We start from the raw sequence: 18,002 nt of genomic DNA on the forward strand, positions 1-18,002 counted from the left end.
TTGGGGCTGGGGATGCACTCGAGGAAGCCTGAAGGTCACCTCTGTGTGTGTGGCCGGGCCCGGAATGCCAGGCTGCCCTCAGGAAGAACCCCGGATAGATGTGCCCACGTAGCCAGAGCCTGCGGGAGGGATACCTGGGTACCCCGCAGGCATCGCCCAGCAGTCCCCGGAATTCTGGGCCCGCAGTGGGGCCATAGGTCCCGGGCTCAGCCAGTGTGCTCCAGGTGGTGCCCACCTCTGCAGCCAGGGTTCAAGTGGCCCCCTTTACCCTTCCCTCCCAGCGCTGGGCCCCCTTCTGACCCCTGGGGATGGGGAAGGAAGCAGCCCCCCAATTTGCTTGTCAAGTTTCCGCAGTGCCAGAGCCTGTATTCTTGGGGTGACGCCTGTATGATGGAAGAAAACAACTACTGATTTCCCTTCAGGAACTGGAAAATTCATCCTTGACGCATTGAAACGCCAGCTGTGACTGCACTGCGTTTCCTTGGAGAAACACTGATCTCCTTTCCTGCTCTCCCCTCTCCTTCTATTCTGCCTGGCTTGGTTGTTATTCTGATATTTTCTATTTAGCAGTGATACTGTGGTTCAAGCAAAATCTTCCAGGATCTCAGAGATCAGAGAAGCAGGGCTGCCGTGTCCGGGAGGGGAGGGAGCCTGGAAACCCTCTCTGCTTCCTCCCATCCACACACCCCAGGGGCGCTGGAGGGGCTCCAGGGGACCCCCAGGGTCTGAGGGGAGCCTCATAGGGGAGGATTTACTCTCTCAACCTTGACAAAGACCGCCCTCACCCCCTAAGGACGGGGTGCTTAGGAGGAGACCAAGCTCCTCGTCTGAACCCAGATCACATGCAGGAGGGTTGAAAAGCCCTTCAAAGGTCATCTAGCTCATCCCTTTCACCCTCTTTGAGCAGATGAGGAAACTGAGACCCTGAGCAACAAAGTGACTCGCCCAAAGCCACGTGGCGATTCCGTGGCCGCGTGGGGACCTAGCTCACATAACGATGCTGCCGCCTCTTATCCAGGAGACCTGCGGGTCGGGGGCCCCAGAGGCATCCGACAGCAGTGAGCCGTGGCGGATTTCTGTCACGTTACATAATGGCGGGCAGGTAATAACCACTCAGTCTCTGGCGTCTCGGCGCATAATGGGCAGGAAAATGAATTCAAATGTCATTCGTTACAATAAAAGAAAGTATTCTTAGTGCTCGCAGCGTTCAGCGGGGCCGAGGCGAGGGCGAAGTGCATTCTCAATGAATCACCTGGTAAAGCAGGAGCGAGGGGATCTCAATTATTCCCTGGCAACGTCAGCCCGATGAAGTGTAATCACCGAGGCTATTTTTATAAGCGAAGCTGATGAATTTGTGCGTGTGTGCGCGTGTGCAAACGTGATCAGGGCCAGGCGTGTGCATGCGGGTGCCTGAGGCGTGTGTATGTGTGTGTGCACGTGGGCCCGGGAGAGGGCGAGAGTGAGCTTGTATAGGTGTGTGCAGGTGCGTGCGTGTGGCACTCACAGATGTGGGTGTATCTGTGACGTGGGCCCCCCCTGGACAGTCAGCCCCACGAGGACGGGATTCCTTCTCAGTGTCATTCAGTGTTTCCCTGGTGCCCAGCCTGGGGTCTGGCACATAGTAGGTGCTTCATACATATCTGTTAGCGGCACACAAATCACCCGGTCCCGCTGCTCCTTCTTCCAGTATAACCCTCAGATCTGACCCTTTTCCTGTACCTGCTTTCACCAGCCCAGTTGAAGCCCCCTCATCCTGACCTCCCGTCCTCCATGGTGACCGTTTCCGTCCACCGTCCAAACAGTGGTTGGAGGTGGGGGTGTCTGCTTAAAATTCAAACTGGAGCAGGTCACTCTCCTGATTAAGAAAAACCAAACAAAATAAAAACAACCCAGTGGCTCCCCATTGTACCCAGAACAAAACCCCACATCTTCCCCAGAACCTTCAAGGTCTGCCTAACCTCATCTCCCACTGCCCCACCCCTTTCCATCCTCAATTCTTCCAAGGGGCAGGGATGGCCTTTTCCTGCCTCAGGGCCTTTGCACCTGCTGTTCCCTTTGCTCTCAACGAAGCCTGCACCTTCTCGTCCCTTGGGTCCCGCTTAAGTGTTTAAGTATGCAAGCCTTCCTGTCCATCCCCCCATCCATCCCCCACCCATCCTTTGATTTCTCTAGCACAACTTTGGGTCCTCAGGACATTCATTACCATCCATGAGGATCTGATGTACTGGTTTCCTTGCTGGACCATGAGCTCCAGAGGGCAGGGCCATATCTGTATCACAAGCCACCAGCCCAGCACCGGGCACGTGGCGGGTACCTACTAAATGTTAGCTGAAGGCTGGTGAACGGCCCGTGTGGGCACCCTCCTGGGGGAAGGGGAGGCCCAAAAGCTACCCATCTATTGAGCTGAGAAAAAACACGCTTCCCAGCTGCCATCCCTCCTTCCCAATATTGCCCTTCTCTGCACCTCATCTGGACTGTTTCTCACTTACTATGTATTTAAAGGGATATCCTTTTCATTTCAATTCAAAACTTTCGATCACTATTTTGAATTGACAATTTGCCATAAAGGAAAACTAACTACTGACTTAGAAATGCAAGTGCATTTCATGCTAGCTGGCAGTGGTGGCTTGTTCTGAGGGCCCAGGTTGACAACTCCCTCTGTTAGATGTTTAAGACTCAGCAGCCCCCAGCTGGGGCTTTCCGTGCCATATCAGGAGACTTGGAAGAGAACCACGAGGCTTGTGGCATCCCGACGTTCAATGGCGTTTGTCTCGATGTCTGTGAACAGCCGCCAGCCCACTCTGTGGCATCTGCTTCCCTGCCCACAACCTTCTGGTCTCCAGGAAGGAGCTAAGCACGTTTCTGGTCCCTTCTGGTCACTCCTGTGACCCCTCGGCATCCTTACATCACACTCTAGGGGGCAATTCTGGGTCTAGGGGGCCAGACTGGCTCCTCACCGTCTCAGTTTTCCCTTCTGGCAAATGGGGTACCTACCTGGGACCTCTGCCTGCCTCTCGACCAGCTGTGAGGATGAACTGGGATCCCGGAGGACCAGCCCTCATGCCCTGGGGGAGGCGTCTCTGCTAGGGTCTTTCCTGAACCTCTAGCTGCCTCCTGGGACAGTTTGGAATTTTTATTTTTCAGTCTTCGTCTGCAAGGGAGAAGTGTGGGCCTCTTTACGTAATTTTCATTCCACGAGGCCGGAAAGGGGGTCTGCACAGGTGTTTTCAAGAGGACGGAGGGGGAGCTGGGAACCCCGGAGCGGCTGTCGGTGGCGGGAGGCCAGATGTGCCTGTTTTTCAACACAGAGGGAAGGGAGCATGGCAGCATGACTGAGCACCTACTGTCTACTCATCTGTGCACTAGCTGCCACACAATCCTTAACACCTTCAAAAACCACAGACAAGGGCTGCTGCAACCCATTTTACAGATGCAGAAACTGAGACTCAGAGAAGGAAGGAACTTGCTTAAGGTCACACAGCTGGGAAGCAGCAGAGCCAGGATTTGAACCCAGGTCTCTGTGGCTCCAAATTTGTGACCTTAACTACTGTACTGTCCTTTCAGTCTTTTTTTTTTTTCACACGACTAACAGGAATAATAATACCCCTTCCATTTGAAGAGCTCTCAGGTCCAGTCCCCTGCTGCATGTTGTAGGTGATCTGAGCCTGAGGATCAGAGAGGTTAAGCGTCATGCCCCAGGTCACACAGCAGGTTGCTGGGGGGTGGAGGAGGGGGGCGGTCCTGGCTTGAGCCTGGCGGGCCTCTGGGGCAGGGAGGGGCTGGGTCTGAGCCAGCTGAGATTCCTCTGGGCGGCCCCCTGTCCACCCTCCGTTCTTGGACACATCCAGGGGGCACGGCGCCCGTGACATTGGCTGGAGCATCCAGGCCCGTATTTCAGCCGCCACGCCGAGGCTGCGCGCAGTTAATTAGCGGGGCTCGGAAAGTTCATCAATAATAGATCTGGCGGCAGCGGCTGATTGCCGGCGCGCGGCGGGCGGGGAGCGCCAGTAAATCAGCCTGACGGCTGCTGACCATTCCGGCCTCGCGCCACCAGAGCGCCACCCTCGGAAGCCAACGGGGCGCTGGGCGGCGGGGCAGGCCCGGGGCGGGGCCGCCCTTCAGCCCGGCCCGCCGCCCTCCCAGGCTCTCTTAGTTCGCTGGTCCTTCTCTCTCCCCGTCTCCCCACCCGACTGTCAGCCTGGTCCCCGTGGGTCCCTCCACTCCCTGCTTGCTCGAGGTGCATCCTCCGCGCTTGCAGTGCCTGGGGTGGGGGTGGGGGGGTTGGAGCCCCTGCAGGACTCGCCCCTCGCCAGCCCAGCTTTGGATGGGGATTCTTATAGCCCCTCTAGGGTCAGGGTTCAAATTCCCCAGCGAGATCTTGGATGCCTAGGTTTCTGCCTCTATGAAATGTAGATAATACAAGTACCTGCCCGCCCACCCCCATGTTGGGTTAATGGGCTAATGCACAAACAGGCTATGCAGTGCTGGGGACCTGCCAGCCCCCAGAAATGGAAGATCTGCCCCTTTTCCCATCCCACCTGCGGCCATACCCAGCCCTTGCAACACATGTATACATCGCCACCACCCCAGCCCCAGGCCCCCGGATTTTCCTGTACAAGAGACGTGCCCACGTGTGTGCCATGGACATAGGCTTCAGGAACCCACTCATTCACGTATGCGTCATGCACACGTGGCTACATGTGTCAGCTTTACATGTGCATCCTGGCTAACTGTGCAAATCATTGTTTGGGGAGAAGGTTCCTCCCCGCCCCCCAGAGGAAACAGCATGTGCAAAGGCCCTGTGGTGGGAGGGAAAAGACGTGTTTGAGGACTACAAGAGACAATTGCAGCTGCTGTGGCCACATTCCTGTTTTCCCCAAAGGGACCTTAGATAACAGGCAGTTTGTAACCTCATGTAGAGCGTGATGTCTTTTGCACAATCTTGCCAAGTAAATGCTTCTCAGATCCAGGTCTTTCAGCTCGCATCCACCCTGCCTTTAACCACAATGTTTTAACCTCTCTTAATTCAGCCCCTCTTCCCCTGCCCCACTGAAGGGCTCAGGTCTCTGTGGGACCTGAGTTTTGGTGAGAGTTGGGCTGAGGAAGGGCAGGCTAGGAGGGAGGAGGCCAGCCATAAATTTCCAGCGAACTGCTGCTGGCAGCTCTCTGCCTGCTCTCAGAGGCCATAAAATTTTACTAGAGCAAGAGCTTCTGCCCATCAGGGCAGCCACGGGGTATTAGAGCTCACCAGGGTGTCAGCCCTCAATGCCTCCAGCACCTGCCAGGCTGCCCCACCTCAGGGCTCATCCTCTCTGCCTGCCACCCTAAGAGACTCAGGATTGGCCACCACCTGCCCACGGCAGAGCACTTTCCAGTTTAGGAGGTAATTTCCACCAGCCTCATGAGAAATCTTCCAGACCTCCCAGGGAACTGTCAGGGCAGAGTCACCAGTCTCATTTGACAAATGAGGAAACAGGCTCAGAGAGGATGACCTCAGAGGTGGCACACGTGAACCTAGGACTCCTGAGTCCTACAGCCAAAAAGTATTTTTTCACCCTTGGTTTCTTTTTATTTATCCACTCATCCGTTCCTCATCCACTCATCCTTCTTTCCAACTACCTATCCATCTACTCTCCTATCCATCCATCCATCCGTCCATCCATCCATCCATCCTTCCATCCACCGTCCATTCAATAAATACTTGTGAATATTTGCATATATGCAAGGCACAAAGGTAAATAAAACACAGCCCTGCCCTCAAGGAAACAAACAAATGGTGACAAGGTAAAAGGTCAGCACACACCCCTAAGGCACCCTCTGTTCACAGAACAGCTTGCTGAGTGCTGAGGATGGGACGGTAAATACAGCAATGGGGCCATCGTCATCCACAATTGCTCTAATACTCCTTTTTGTCTGAGGCTTGCTGTGTGCCAGAAAATGTGAGAAGCATCTTACAGTCAAAGCCACTGATTTGAAGCATGAACCTACCACGTGCCTGGCCTTACTTGGTTGATCTAATTTATTGATCATCTCAGCCTTGTGAAGTCTGGGTATTCTGACCCTTGTTTAGGCACTAGGGACCTGAGGCTGGTGGGATGGGGTTGTTGAGGGGTGCAGTGGGAGCCAGGTGGGGTGTCCGGGGCTAGTTCCAAGGTGGCCAAAAAGCAGAGGCTTCTGGGAAGAGCTTGCGGTGGGCACCGGACGGGTTCAGCCTGGCTGCAGCTAGCACAGGAAACATCTTTGTCTGGCAAACAGGATGGTCGTTTGCCGTCTGAGCCCGGGTGCATGGGTGCGGGGGGGAGAGGGCCCCAGAATAGTTCCTGCCTTCCCTCTGCCCCTGCCAGCCGTTCTCACCCCCGTTCCCCCAGTGCCCACAGCTGGGAAACTTCACCAGCGAGGCTGTGTCCTCTGAGCCTCCTATAGTGGTCCTGAGCCCACAGAAGGGAAACAGGCTGACAGAGGGGAAGTGGCTGGCCCTGGGAGGCCCTGCTTCCAGCTCCAGGCCCAGGGCTCTTTCAGGGTCTGGGGTCGGGGGAGAAGGCCCTGCATTTGGGGGTCTTCCCTTCTTCTGGCAGAGCTGCCATCTGAGCAGATCTAGGTCCCCCTTCTCTTGGGGGTCCCAGCCCTGGTCTCTGCACCCCACCCCCCAGGCACTGCTCCCAGCAAGCTCTCACCATGGGGATAATGGTGCCCACCTTGCTCCCTCCCCCGCCTGCAGGGGGAGAGGTGGTGTCACTGTGGGTGATTCTCTTCTGCAGGAAAGTTGGCCCTGTGAAACACTGCCACCAGGGCTACTATTTTGGTGGGGAGACCAGGCATCAATTGGGAATGGGACAGTCCGGAGAGCCCAGCGAGGGGCCTGAGGGCCCAGGAGGCACCTTGGCGACCCCAGCCAAGCCTCAAAGGCCCATGTGGCTGTGAACCGCGGAGCTTCCATGCTGCAGACGCCTCGAAGCCGGGCGTGAAATCTGGGCGCACGCGGCGCAGTGAAGCAAGGGCTGGGCTGACGCGGACCGTTCTTTGATGTGCTTTTGGGCTGTGTAATTAACTGTAACTGAAATATTATTTGATCTTTTATGTGGAAAATCAAATTGTGTTGTGTCAGACATGAATAAATACACACCGGTGTGTTTCTGAGGCGGCCGCAGCTCCTCCCCAGGCCAGGCTCCTCCGCTTCCCCCGCCCCACCCCCTTCGCCTTAGTGGAAACGAAATTCTCGCCTTTTAAACTTTTTCCCTTTGTCTGGTTGTGAAAGGCTCTATTGTCCTGGGGGAAGGGAGGGGGCTGGGGCCCGAGCTGAGGAACTGGGGAAGGGGTGTCCTGCCCACGACCAGGGCTGGGGCTCAGGGGCCTAGCCTTGGAGCTGCATGTCTCTGTCCCCCCGGCACTGGCTGACCTTGGGCAAAGCCTTCAGTGGACTGAGCCTCAGTTTTCCCACCTGGAGAGCACTAGGCCACTGGACTCCTTGGGCAGGGGGCGTCACATTTTGTAGGCAACGGGCCTCATGGCTCTGATGGTGGCATTTGAGGACCTGGCAGTTACATTTACACAGAGGTAATGGCCTCTCTGGAGACCCCAAAACCAATCCCAGTAGATGATGTGGGTTCTGACCTTTTCCTCCAGCGAGGCCAGCGGAGGGTGGGGATGTTGGAAGGATGGAGGCTGTTGGGGGGAGGGGAATAGCATAGCCTAGCGGTTACAAACCAGCTTTGGAAACAGGCAGCCCTGGGTTCAAGTGACGCCTCTGCCAATTACCAGCTATGTGACCTCTCTGAGCCTCAGTTTCCTCACCTGGAGAATGGGGATGACCTCCCTCATTGGGCCGGAAAGCACCTTAATATTCGCACATTCTGTTGCACTTGCCTAGGGTGCCCTTCCCTCCCTCTCCTCCTAGTTGACAGCTATGCATGTGTCCTTGATGTTTAAACATCCCTTACTTTTAGTGGAGACCTTTGCTGACTCATCTGAACTTGTCTTCTTAGGAATTTCCTCCCCCCCTCCACCCTTTCCCTGGCCGGCCCTCATGGTCCCCACCCCCACCCCATGTGCTTTCCTTGTTCTGTATCTGCCTTACCCTCTGCCCCGTGAGCGAGCGGAGGAAGCTCCCCAGAGATGCCTCTGATTGTTGCAGCAGAGTCCCAGGGCCTGGAACAGCATCAGGCACAGAGTGGGTGCTCACTAAGCAGTCACCGTGGTTACACTCTGCAAACTCCATCAGGAGTTTTGCCGGGGCCCACACCGTGCCTGCCAGCCCCCTGGAAGACGTGTGGCCCATCCCTACAGGGAACTCTGGTGCTGGGAGAGGGAATCAGACATGGCCAAGTGAAAACACAGGGAGCCAGGCCCCGGCCAAGTCAAATATCCGGGAATTAAAAAAATAAACAACAAAAAAGAGAAGCCACAATTATTGTCTGAAACTGTAATATTTACTTGACTAGGGGACGAGATGATTTTGAAGAGTGGGCCGTCCCGCTGCTGCCAGCTGGTCTGTCTCCCGGGGGTGGGGCTTCTTGCTTCCCCAGGCAGAAAGGCAGAGAGTGAGTCGCAAGAGGATGCCTGACTCCGGGACCCTCACTGAACAGCTGGGGAAAATGAGGCCAGCCAGGGGACAGCTTCCAAAGGTCACACAGAAGGGGACAGAGCCCAGAACAGTTCCCGCGTCCTGTCTTCTAAACCAGTGCTCATCCCTCTAAGAACCACACCGACGCAAGAAGAACAATAAAAGGGTTTGTTGGATACATACCAGGTGCCAGGTCTCGGGCCAAAGGCTTTTCACGCAGGTGCTTTTTTTCTTCCCCTTTCTACAGAGGCCACATTATGGCTTTTGTGGGCCTCTTTCTCCATTAAAAAATGTTAAACATTATATTTTATGACAGTTGGTATAAAGATGAAAATATTAATTTTAGACATTAAAACGTGATCTTCAGAAAGATTTTTTTTTCCCTTGGGATTTTTTTTTTTTTTTTTGCGGTACGCGGGTATCTCACCGCTGCAGCCTCTCCCGTTGCGGAGCACAGGCTCCGGACGTGCAGGCTCAGCGGCCATGGCTCACGGGCCCAGCCGCTCCGCGACATGTGGGATCTTCCCAGACCGGGGCACGAACCCGTGTCCCCTGCATCGGCAGGCGGACTCTCAACCACTGCGCCACCAGGGAAGCCCTTCCCTTGGGATTTTAAAAGAAATGAAAACATTTTCAAAGCCCCTAAAACTGTCGTGAGCCCTAGATTCTGTGACTACCATGCCTGGTGGATAAGTTAGTTCTGTACAGAAGGGAAATGGAGGGGGAAAACCTGAGGCTCAAACAAGGCTAAGGGACACACAACCTGTTAACAAAGGAGCTAGACAAACCAAGGCCCAGTGTGTGCCTGTGTGGAGGGTGAGGGATGGGTGGTGCTTGCCAGGCTCCCGCAGCAAAGGATGCGGCAGCCCCACTGGGTCCCGGAGGCTTGCCCCTCCCCCAAACCTCCACTGCCCACATGTTCTGGGGCTGGGCTGCAGCCATGCCGGCTGGTGGACAGTGCCTCTGAGGCCTATGGCGGTCCATAGGGTGACACATTGCCACTGTCCCCAAAAAGCCATCCTTGATTTCTGCAGTTTGGGGACCTCCTGCCCCTGCAGGAGGGGCTTGGTGGGGGGCTTGGACAAAAAGCCATTATCGGGACCCCTTAGATAACCTTCTCCCTGCCTGGGTCACTGTAGGTAAGGACCTCAGAGCTTCCTGAGGGCTGGACCACCTGCCCGGGGCCAGGAAGGTTGCAGCTGCTTCCCAAACCAGCGGTGAGAAGGTGGCTCCCTTCAACCTTCCGGCAATACCAGGGATCATCTCTCCTGGGTGCTAATGTGTCTTTGACACTTCTTTCTAAGGTTTGCTAATTGAAAAGACTTGGGGGGCCGGGAGGGCAACAGTGTTTGTCTCTAAGTAGTGGCATTGTTTTTCTTCATTTTTAGGGTTGCTTTTTATTTATGGCATCTAATGTTGATTTCCCATTTAAGGTGGTGACTGAAAGTTTCTTTAAAAATAAGTTTATTTCAGCAAAAGAAGGAGGTCAATTTAGAGAAAAATACTAAGTAGATCACCACAGAGAGGAAGGATGGAGAGGTCAGAAATCATGCTGGAGGCACACAAACCAGTGGAGTTTGGAAAAGCTGCTGGAGGCCACAAATACATGCTCGTTGATTTGACGTTGACCGCTCAGAGAGGGGCAGTGACTTGCCTGAGGCCACACAGTAAGTGTGTGTCACTTAGAAGGGACTCAAGCTCAGGTCTTTGTGATTCCAAAACCTTTATTTCGGGAGTTGTTCACATTTGGGGGTGGGGTGGGGTGGAGGTCAGGAACCCCTTGGTGGACTGTTCCTTCAGAAGAGCTTGTGACCATGTGGGCATGATTTTGCTACAATTTCAGGGGTGTGGTGGTTGAGGCTAAGGAGCCCTCTTCTGCATACACTCCTGCCACGTGTCCTCCACCCCTGTGTGATCCCTTCCTGAACACGCTCATAGGGTCCCAGTGGTCTTTTTCTCTAGGGGCTACCATGGATGTGGCTGGAGCTAGAGGTGGTCAGGGGGACCCATGTCCCTATCTTGTGTTCCCAAGTCCCCAGAGGGCAGTGCAGGGAGGCAGGCCTTCCTCAGTGGAAGGAAGCTCGTCCTCACAGCCTGTCCCAGCAGGGCTGCCTGGTTAGGGAGTGATCTCTCCATCTCTGGAAGTATGCAAGCAGAGGCTGGGGGCCTTGTGGTTGGAATTTGCATTCTGGGAGTGAGATTGTTTGTAAGGCTCCTCCTTCCTTAGCAGACATGTCCCCAGCATGTCCATGGGGTTGGTGGACACATCTTGGCCCCTGGGACCAGGTGGGGCTAGGTGGAAGGCCCATCTCTGCCATGCTTCACCTCCCCCTGCTCCGCACATTGACTCTCCTTTTCTCCTCACTTGGCTTGATTTTTCTTTCTAGCATTCATCATTACCCCTCACCCCTTATTATTTCATAGGCCGTTCTAGCTATCTGTAGCTGTGTAACAAACTACCCCATAACTTAGTAGTTTAAAACAGCGGCAATCATTTATTTGACTCAGGAGTCTGTCAATTGGGAAAGGCTCGGCAGAAACGACTCCTCTCTGCTCTATGTGGTGTCGGCTACAACAGTTGGTTTGGAGACTGGGAAATTCACGTCCAAGGTTGCTCACTCCCATGGCTGACCAGATGGCCGTTGTCTGGGGACTTCTCTTCCCCTCCATGTGGGTGCCTCCACGAACTGCTTGGGCTTCCTTATAGCATGGAGGCTGGGCTCCATGATGAGTCTCCCCAAAGAGCTCGGTGGAAGTGCATGAGGTTGCTACGACCCAGCCTTGGAAGTAACAGAGCAACACTTCAGCCCTGCTCTGTTGGTCAGGCTGTCACAAAGGCCTGCCCAGTTTCAAGGAGAAGGGGACATGGCTCCACCTCCTGAGTAGACAGGAGAGATTGTATGGCCACCTTTGGAAAATATAATCTACTGCATATATGTATTTGCTTCCTTGCTTACTACCTGTCTCAAGAGCACAGGGACCTTGACTCACTGTGATATCCTCAGCTTCTGGAAAGTGTCTGGCAAATAGTAGGTGCTCAATGTATATTTGTTGAACACACAAGTGGAGTGATGAATGAAAAAAGAGGCAGAGATGGAGACATAAAAGGCAAAGATGGAGAGACAGATTTGGCAAGACATGGTCAGCGCCTGGCAGAGGGGCAGCTGAGGTCCACTGGCCTGAAGGCGGAGGATTCTGGGGGCTTTCGCTGGGCTTACTGTGGGGAGATGGGAGTAGGACAGATTCCGGGCTCTAGGGCTCTCCAGCCAGGTAGGGGGTGCCAGCCTGGGAAGGGTCCCAGTCACGGTAAAGAAGGCCATGTCCAGCAGAGGCAGGCCTGCCAGCTGGGGCCAGATCCAGCCATGACAGTGGGTGCAGGCACCCTCCCTCTGCTAGCAATTTCCCGGCGGCCAGGGCCTCGGCAACCAAGAGTAATGAAACAGAGGAATGCCGGTGACATTTTCTAAAGAGGAAAAATGTGAGGTTTCAAGTCAAACTGAAAGACTTATTGGGTTCGCAGCGAGGCTAGAGCTCCCTTTTGAGGACAAACTACCAGATAAGGAGCACGATTGAGTCCCCGGTAACGTTCACTCCGGCCGGCTTGACGCCGGCCGACACTGTTTTGACTACATTGTTCGCACAGATTTTCCTCCAATTCCTCAGAAACGGAGGCTCGGGCATCTCTGGGGAGCGTCGTCTTCGGGGAGGCTGGAGAAGGCTCTTCGTGGAGCAGAGCCAAGGATGCTTGGGCCCCGGGGGGCGGCGGGGCTGCAGCCCCCGCTGGGTGGGCACGGGCCTGGCACCTGGGGGGTCATTGATAAAACTGATGAGAATACCAAGCATGAGCCGCCTGGCATTTTCCACGACCCCCTGAGAAAGTTCCCTTTTTCCCTCTCACACACACACCGTTTTATTTCTGATCCTCATAGCAACCCCAGGAGGCTCAGAGAGCTAAAAGGACTTGCTCAAGGTGACACAATCAGCCCAACACAGGCCCAGGTCTCCTGGTTCCCAGGCCCCTGTGCCCAGAATGTGGTCTTCTGTTTAGCAGAGGTCTCTGGTTGAGAGGGCATCTGGCCAGTCTTGGGGGTTTAGAGGCACCGGAGTCCAGAACCTGCCTGTAACCCTGTTCCACTTTCCTGCTGCGTACGCCCGTTCTGCGGGCCTTCATGTACTGAGTCATCTGATCAACATGATGTCAGCTGCTTTGTTTGCTCTGGAGCATGTGATGTGTTTAGCTGTAGACAGTTGATGTCTTGAATTCAACACGTTCCATACTGAACCCACTGTGCCCTCCCCTTCTCTCCTCCACCTCCTCTGTGGTCGCCGTTTGTCTCATGAATAGAGGGTCCTGGAGGCCCCCTGGGCGCCTCCCTTCCCTTCTCCGCCAGACTCTAACAGCTATCCCCGAGGCCTGGAGCCTCTACCTTCCGAGTATCTCGACTCCAACTGCGTCTCCACACCCCATGGCCACCAGCCCCTCGAGGCCCCCCTCTTCTCTCTCTGTGACGGCTGCATTGGCCTCCGCGGTCCGTCTTCCACACGGCAGCCTGAGGTGTCTCTCCAAAATGCAGCTCACTCCCTGTTTCACATCCTTCCGCAGGTTTCTCAGGAGCTCTGGGGTGTGGACCTCGCTCACCCACTGGCCCCACCTCTCTTCCACAGCCCCCATCACTCACTTGAGTCCCAGCCTCATGACCAAACCGCCTTCAGTCTCCCACTCTTCTTTCTTGTACCTCTACCTGTCAACGCTGCCCTTTCTCCCTGGAAGCCATGATATATTGGAAAGATCTGCTTTCCTGTCCTCCTGCCCCAGGCTGGGAGCTCCTTGGAGACTAGGCTGGGCTCTACCCGATTTTGCACCCCTGGTACCTACCACACACCTTAGCCCAACACTCGGACTGGGTGCGTGTTCACTGAAGGATGGAATGACTCCAGCTGCCGGTCCACCAAATCCTCAGAAAAGGTGGTCTCAGGCACGGGGGGTGGGGCTTGCCCAGGCACGTGGTAGTTCCCAGCGGTCTGGAGATCCAGGCTGGGGTGTGGCGGGGCCTACCTGTGCAAAGACGGTCTTAGGGGCCAGGGATAAAGTGGGGCTCACCATCTGGGAGTGTATGGTTGTTCAGGGGAGATTCTCAGGCAAAGATGGGCATAATCTTGTTTGGCGGACAGGGCAGGGAACCTTGCCTGGGGAAGGCATTCTTTGGAAGGTGTGGCAGCCTGTGCAAAGGCATGGGGGCCTGAAAAGGAAATTGCTCCAAGCCGGGAGGAGGGAGGTATCCAACACTGAGGTTGTCTGAAGCCAAGACCAGTACAGTATCAGAAAGGCAGACTCAGAGACGGGAGGACCTGCCATGGTCTTACAGCAGAGCTGGGTGGAGAGCCGGACTCCCGACACTGAGTCCAGCTCCTTTCATTTCGGACCGGCCTTGCCATACATTCTGAGTAGGGAAACGGGAGGTTCTTGGCTGTCAAAGAAGCATCTGGGGCCAGGGAGGGAAAAGCCAATTTGCAGACCTGTTCGGATCACCTCAATTTTACTTGAAGGGTGGGGGTCACAGATGCACAGACGGCAATTTCCTCAGAGGAAACGAGCTGCTGTGTATGGGGAAAAATGTCTGGGGCCAAAAACTTGGAAACTGGATGGGTAGGAAGGGGACACAAAGGGAGGTGAACCTTGGAAATATCTAGGTCACATCTCCTGCCAGCAGCCGCCCCGCCCTCTGTCCACAGACAGGTTGCGAAAGCGCTTTCTTTCTCATCCCCTTCTAGCCCTGTCCCGAAGGGTGGAGGGGGGGCTGGTGTCTGGTCCTTTCATCAGCTGAGGCCCTGATATAATAATAGTAACAATAAATAATAAAAGCTACCATCGATGGAACAGTTCCTCCAGGCCCTGCATTCATTCCACGTTGCCTGTTTCACTTCATTGAATCCTCAGGAGTTAGGAACCTGTGATTCTCCCCAATTCACAGATGAGGAAACTGAGATTCAGTCATTGTCTGGATTCACTCCCAGGCAGGTCTGCTGGTTGCAAAGCTCTGTGGTATGAAACTGAGTGTTACGGAGAGTTCCAGGCCCTGGGTTCAGTGTTGCACCTGAGGGTTCATGTTAGAAGCTGGCCGGCCCCAGCTTCTACTGGAGTGTGTCTGGGCTTCTGGGTTCTGTGGTCTAAGAATGTTGACGAGGCACAGTATGTGCCCTCAGGTGCTTGGTCTAGTGGGGAGGCAAGGCGGCCCTGTAATATAACTTACAGAACACCCCCCCAAGGATGCCTTTGGCCCTGCACACCAGGGCAGGGAGCTGTACCCCACCCCCCCACCCTGGCTCTGGCCTACAGCGATCTGCAGGCATTTGCTTGATGTCTGCCCCTCCCATCAGATTTGAAATTCAGGAAAGCTGAGATTGCATCCTTAGCACAATGCCTGGGCCTCATGGGTCCTCCATCAATGCTTATTTAATATTGCAAAATAAACACACACACACACACACACACACACACACACACACACACACACACACACACACACGAACCCCCCAAAGTAAGCCAGGCTATGTCATGAAATAAGCCAGGATAATTCATAAGTGGATCACAAGCCACAAAAGTGCTATGAAAGGGTTATTATTTTATACATTTTACACAAGTGAGCCATGTTCATTATAGAAATACTAGAAAACCACAACAAAGATTAAATATCTCCCCTCCCCAATAGCCACTATTACCATTTTGGTAAATAACCTGTCATATTTTTTAAGCTATATGCAGGGATGTGGCATTGCCCAACTCCAGCGGGCAACATTAATATTGTGTTCTGAGTGACTGTAGTTGTCCAGTGTACAATCTGGGCAACTGTGTATGGCAACCCTGGATATGTATATGTCTGTTGGTGTTCATTCTTTATAGAAATGACACCAAACGATATATGCTGTTTGAAAAGCTGCATTTCTCACTACAAACATACTGTGATTATCTTTAGTGTTAACAAATATCTCATTTTAAATGTTTTTAAAATAATAATTTAAATTATGAGTTTTTTTCAATTTTATTCCATTTAAAACAATACCATGGTGAGCATGCTTTTGGGGCATTTGTCTAAGTTCTTGGGATAAATTCTAGGAATTTCAAGCAAGAGCTTATTTGATGTTTGAACCTTTTGAAACACCGGCTGCCAAACTGTTCTCTAGGAAAGTTCCACCAATGATGCAGGAAAGAAAAGGGTTAGTATAGGTTTGATAAAATTGTGGGAGGAGGAAAAGGAGAGGGGATGATGGGATATTTGATCCACTAGTGGTCTATAGGGAGAGCTTTCTCTTTAGGAGGTTGAAAGAGGAGCAGTTTGTCAGCGAGGGCTCAGCCTCCTGACCTATAGCAATAAAGCCACAGCATCCCAGCTTCTATCTTAGACTCTACCTGAATCTCTATTTGACTTTGACCAAGTCATTTCCCTCTCTGCAGCCTAGTTTCTCTCCCTGTAAACTCTTGAGATTGGACTAAATTAAGATCATCTTGTGATTGATTGGTAATGCCTGCCTTGGAGTGCTGTGTTGAGATTCCCAGCTGTCTAGACTTGGCAGGAAAGAGTGCTGTGATCAATGAATAATGTCTGCCAGGGGTGTGGGAAGTGAGGTGATGGTACCTTTGCCATGTATTAGCTATTCCAGGACTGGACACTCTTAGAGATTATTAATGCTCTGAAAAAGCAGGGACTTTTCCTGATATGTTGTTCCTCATAGATGTCTAGATTATGAGGAATGCTTCATCGATTTAGCCAGATGGTCCCACTCTGGCCTGTCTCATTCTGGATGTGTTGTAATGGAGCTAAGAGGCAAATGACATTCAATTTCTGTCTCTCGACCCTAATCTGCATCTCGTGACATCATCTTCAGCCTGCAGAGGGAGGATTGGGGATTTCCTGCAATTTCAGTATTCCATTCAGTTTTTATCATTTTAAGGTTCATGCGTTTCTAATTGTTATGAATACCATGGCAAAATTAATAGTTCTATGGTTGGTTTATTACATTTAGTAAAATTATGTGCATGCAGTGTTTGCCAAGAGAAGACGCGGCAGGCTCCTTAATCATGTAAAGATGATAATTTAGTTGTTACACTTGTTGAAATGATGGGATTAATTTTTAAAAAGTTTGCAAACTGGAGGAGAAATGTAAAGCATTAATTTAGTTAGACAAGCAAGCCGACAACTGACAAATCCTTTCAGCCAAACTTGGTAATGGAGATGCTACAGACCCAGTGGGGAAGAGACTCATCAAGGAGGCATAGGCACATTCAAGGAATTGGGAATGTGATGATGGAGAGTGCTGTGTGACTTTTGGGGAGCCACTTTCCCTCTCTGGGCCTTCAATTTTTTTTTTCTATAAAATGGTATTAGATACGTGGTTTTCAAATCATGTCCTGCAGAAGCCCTAGGGCTTCAGAACATGTCTTGGGGGCTATAAAAAAGGCAGATGGATGAGAATGGGTGCTGTTTCAGTGGAGTGGGTATCATTTGGGGAGAGCCTGTCCATATTCCTTTTGGGGATGCTAGCACCCTGATTTTACCTTGGACAATCTCTCTTCCCTCTTTGTCATCAGTTCATATAGTTCTGAAGAGGTTAACCAGCCCCTGGCTTGAGAGGGCAGCCAGTGACCCAGGATTGGCCAGTGAGAGCAGCATACTGACCTGGCTACCGTGATCGGTTTGGAGCAATCACATGGCTCAAATCTCGCCAATCATAGCCAATGAAGCTTTTTCCTGGTACGTTTGCTGGAACTTCAGAATGAGACTCTTTTTCCTTTGGGGTGGCTGAGCCAGGGGGATGGGAGACTAGAGCTTTGGGGGCCATTTGTTCACGATTTGGGGAAAAGCCTGTCTGAGAATGAAGCCAATGCAAAGGAAAATAGAACCAAAATACAAAACAGATTCCCAATGTAATCTTTTCAACTCCTGGATCCAGCCATACCTGATGTCCTGGGACTTTTCAGGTATATGAGCGTATACATTTCTTGTTTTTGCTTCAGCAGTTTTGAGTTGCGTTTCTGTAACTTACTACCCAAAGAGTCCCAACTAATGTGGTCTCTCATCCCACTTCGACTGGGGCCGAGCTATGTTTATTCATTTTATACTTTGGAATTCCATTGAAAAATTCTGTTTGAATGAAGGATTCTGCTGCTAAAAAGAAGAACTAGGACCAGCTGACTCCTAAGGGCCCTTTTAGCTGCGACATCCTGTGTCTCCATGGGTGATACCATAGGTGTGTGTCCAGAGGTGAATGAATTAGGGGAGGGCACATGCAGAGGAAGGAGGCTGACCCTGCGTCAATTTCACTGAGAAGGCACCATTTGGAGTGGATCTTGAAGGATTACTAAGAGTTCTCCAGAGGGTAGGGGGAAGAATGGGATTCTAGGCAGAGGGAACAGCCCATGCAGGTGGCCTGGAGGTGTAGAGAC

The sequence above is a fragment of the Leucopleurus acutus genome, assembly GCF_964270905.1.
Source record: "Leucopleurus acutus genome assembly, chromosome: 13".
In the NCBI taxonomy this organism is placed as follows: Eukaryota; Metazoa; Chordata; class Mammalia; order Artiodactyla; family Delphinidae; genus Leucopleurus; species Leucopleurus acutus.